We start from the raw sequence: 4,537 nt of genomic DNA on the forward strand, positions 1-4,537 counted from the left end.
TCATGGGGGTAGCAAGGTCTTCCAAAAGTTCACGTGGACTTCTTGGAATTGTTATAAATTCCCTTGTTTGCCTTAAAAACCGTTCACCAAGATACATGATACTAGTATCGCTTTCCGGATTATAGAAAGCCACTCTTTGATTGGAGATTTCACGAGCATGCACTATATCAGGATGATCTCTATACATACTAGTAGACCATAGTTGCCATTCCGTTCCAACAATTGTCCTCAACTCAATTTGTTGGAGAGCTGTATTAAGAGAGTGTTTGGAAGTACCCCTTTGAAACTTCACTAGACTATCTTTCTTAAATATCATAATTGCAGGCCATACATCAGTCGGTACACCTTCTTGGAGAAAAGACGTCAAAGTACGAAAATATATGTAAAATCAATATTCTAAAACTAATATTCCACACATGGTTTTTCCACCTTTAGCAACCGCACTCATGCTACTATACAAGTGACTAAAACAAGCCGAACCCCAATCATAATTACCAAGCGCATTCAAATCACGCAAGGAAGCGATCCAACCTTTGCTTGCTCTTGTAGTGGTACTTGCCAATAAAACTTTAGAAATCACCCATAATAAGAAGTATCGAGTCACAATCTCCCAATGTTCATCATTAATTGTATTATCCTTGATATAGTTTGCGAGACAACTAATAGGAAATTCAGGTGAGTGCTTGTTGTAGTGTTCATAACCATTCATAGGTCTAAAGTAGGTATCCTCTAGTTGTTAATTTTCTCTACTTTTCCATCTACTTGTAGCGGCGTGTTCCAATCTTCTACGACCATTTCCAATAGGAATTCCGGTTAAGTGAAAAAAATCAAAAGGGGTGAAACCAATTTCAAAGTTTGGGAAATGAACGAATTGGTGCTATACCACCACCTCTCTATGATTGCATAAGCTAGTTGTTGATCAACTCTCTTAATTCTAATTTCAAAAAATCTAGCAAGGCCGAAATTTTGAAGAACTTGACTAGCACTTTCATGAACCACCACACGTTTACATAAATCCTCAAGGTCTTCTAGATTACTTCTAAACGTGATATAATGTTGTGTATCAAGTGGGTCTATACTTGTATAAATATGTTTCTCATCCGATTGTTTTAAACTCAAGATCATATACACATCCATATCCATAATCTATACAAAATTATCAAATAAAAACAATATAGTCACACAATGCACTTAAATTGTTTACATAATTTAACTAAAACATGTTAATTCATTATCTCATGGCAATTTCACAATGTTCATCATCTAAAACCCTAAATTACATGCCAAATTCGTCATTCTTAGAATCAAAATTGTTATCATTCATCATAGAATCGAGTATCATGCATACAATCAACAATAATATCATCTAAAGCCCTAACATTTCATCAAACCATAAAATAAACTCAAATTATAATTCAACTAACCTCTCTTTGGATTCTCAATCAAATTGTGAAATTTAAGTATGCTTCGATTCCTTATGAAGCATAAAACAAACCCTTTGAAGCAATTTCATTGATTTGAACCATGCTTTAAGAATTAAACAAGGGGGTTTTAGGTTTGGTTTTTCTTCTTTTTTTCACGAGTAGAAGATGAACTGAGGAAGAAGAAGAAGAAGGGGTCGATGGTGTTACTGGATATAAGAATTAAAAAGCGCTATTAACAATAGCATTAGGCGCCATTAACAATTGCGTTTTCTTAGCGCCATTAACAATTGCGTTTGGCGCTATTAAGAATAACGTTTTGACCGTTGACTTGAGTCAAGCGCTATTCTTAATAGCGTTTTTCCTGCGCTATTATTATTTGCGTTTTACGCTATTCTTATTAGCGTTTTCTGTGTTCCACCATTACACTTGCACTTCCATCCACAGTTCCAAGTGCTGAGGTGGCGTGGAAGATGGTAGATGGATGGATTCCACCATAAGACTTGCTCTAAGTCATCTTCCTCCTCAGCAGGAGGATCAACAGCAAATGGTTCAACACCAGTGGTGCCTCCAAAAGATTGTGAGCAGAACCGCTGTTTAGTATGGACTGAAGAGAGTTTTAGACAAGAAGTGAAAAAATTTACTAAGGACGAGTTGGTTGAACTGTGTTGTGGAGCGTAGTGCCATTGTCAAGGTTGGTTGTTGCATTTTGGTAGTTTGAAACTGTGACATGAGCCATGGCATGCCCCAAAGAGCAGACAACAATAGATGGCTAAGTGCCGATAAAAACATAACCCTTCTCATTAACCTCCTATTTCCCATTTTCTCTTCAATCGAGTGCTCCCTCCAACTTCATCCCTCTCTCCTCCGATTTCCCAATTTCTCACTTCCTTTGAAACTCTTTTTTGCAAGTGTTCTTCTTGCACTTCCACTTCAGATGTCCTAAGCAAAAAACTGGATCTTAGAGGGTTCTGAACTTGATAATCTTCAGCTATTACCGTGATCAGAAGCAAAGATTATATCGTTGGGGGTTGTTCACCTTCTCACTCCAAGGCTTCAGATCGGAGTTTCAGGTTTAAGCATTCTACAATCAAGAGATTCAAGGTACTCTTTTTTTTTCTTCCATCTTCTAATTTAGGGATTTTTGAATTGCAAATGAAATTGGAGTTTAGGGTTTTAAACAACCAATTTTTTGGGGTTTCCTAAGTTGATTAAGCTTTACTATTTTCCAGTTTAGGTTTACAACAATGGAAGAAACAAGAACTGAGCCGTATTCTAATGGGGAAGATAGAATCAGTAGGTTGCCAGATGGACTAATTCACTACATTTTGTCTTTCCTTGATACCAAGTATGCAGTTCAAAGTAGTGTTTTGTCCAAAAGGTGGATTCATACTTGGAAATCTCCACCGTTCTCAACTTTGACAGGACAGCATTTCCTGAAGACGAAGAATACGATGAGAGGTTCGTATATTTTGTGGACTTGGTATTCATTTTTCACGATGACTCTGATATTCATAGATTTAGTCTTTGTTGGCACAGTTTTAGATATGATGATATAATGAAAAGACATGTTAGTAGATGGATGGCTCATGCTGTTAAGCATAATGTTCAAGAAATGACGATATACAACACAGATCGTCATTTGGGTTATGAAATCCCTCATCAACTCCTAAATTGCAAATCACTGACCAAGTTGGATATGCAAATGTATCGCGTTCTCGAATATGTAGATACTACTTTACCAAAATCAATGTGTTTACCTCGGCTAAAATTTCTGTGGCTTGGTGGATTTTCAATCGCTAATGTAGAACTATCTAAAAGGCTCTTTTCAAGTTGTCCAGCTCTTGAAACGTTGGTCATAGCTAATTCTGATATACAAACTGATGATCAAAGGAATTTGATTGTGGATTCTCTCAGCCTCAAGAAGTTCAACTATTTTAATCACTATGTACATCTTTTGCCGCATAATAATACTATGCCTACCACTATCAAGTTACGTGCTCCAAATATTGGTATCTAGAAAACTGTTCTCCAATATCCAGGGTAGATTTTGACGTAATTCTCAAAGCAATGGAAGATGAGAGTGCAGAAGCATATTTAAAACTGCCTTCAGAGGAAAAAGATGTGTATGCTAAATGCATGATGAAATATCTAGGAGCAGTTTATATGGTGGAGAAAATGAGATTATCAGCTGGATTCCTTGAGGTATGGTCTTAACATACATGCTGAAATGATTATGTTTTATTGCCTATATTCAGTAGTGGTTGTGTTTTCAGTTATTTATGAGACTCTTATATTGTTTGTCAAGGTTCTCTCACAAGCTCTTGACATATCAGAATGTTAACCCCCTCGATTATGTAATCTCCAAAGTTTGGGACTACATATGTGGTTTACAAGAGGTTGCTCGCGTTCAATGGCATACTTACTCAATATATCTCCTAAAATAAATTCTATATTTCTTACAGCAAAGGAGGTATGTATATCCAAGCTCTGCATATTTCATTTGGTTGGCATCATTCTTGAAACAGTAACAATATAAACGATGTTTGTCTGTCTCATACAGCGACTATTCAATTTCTACATGTATAAACCCTTAAAGTGATCTATCATTTTTTTTTTCAATATAGTCGAACTTAGCGGTCATTGGAGATGATTGGGAAGCAGGATTGTCATCGCCAGGAATGTTGTCTCACCTCGAGTATGTCAGTATTGAAAAAGTGGAAGGATGCGATGCTGAGCTCAAACTTTTGAGCTTTTTGCTGAAAATGCAAAGGTTTTGAAGAAACTGGTGTTGTATCCTCGTTCTGCTATTGACTCGCCTGATAGTGTGCGAAAGCAATTTAAGAGTCGGCTAAGAGCACTTCCAAGAGCTTCGCCACACATCATTATGCATTGGCCGGCAACAAAAAGTACCCACCTCATATAAATAAACTAAAAATAGATGGGAAAAAATGGTTTAGTCCAAAAGCGTGTCAAAAAGTACAGATTAGTCCATTCCGAATTATCTAGGTACAATTTAGTCCAAAAATTATTTAAAATTTGAAAAATACATATGTAACCCTCCTGATTTACAACTTATTCCAAATATTTTCAGTAATTTTAAATAATATAAAAAA

The 4,537-nt window shown here is 36.3% G+C and overlaps 1 long non-coding RNA gene across 1 annotated transcript; it reads left to right on the forward strand.

The window, feature by feature from the left end:
• The first annotated feature begins 2,304 nt into the window (after positions 1 to 2,304).
• Positions 2,305 to 4,333, forward strand: LOC113301826. Its single transcript, XR_003336498.1, has 4 exons — positions 2,305 to 2,525; positions 2,654 to 3,626; positions 3,730 to 3,894; positions 4,049 to 4,333. It is a non-coding gene; the product is annotated as an uncharacterized LOC113301826 (long non-coding RNA).
• The last annotated feature ends 204 nt before the right edge of the window (positions 4,334 to 4,537 follow it).

The sequence above is a fragment of the Papaver somniferum genome, chromosome 8 (genome assembly GCF_003573695.1).
Source record: "Papaver somniferum cultivar HN1 chromosome 8, ASM357369v1, whole genome shotgun sequence".
Taxonomy (NCBI): domain Eukaryota; kingdom Viridiplantae; phylum Streptophyta; class Magnoliopsida; order Ranunculales; family Papaveraceae; genus Papaver; species Papaver somniferum.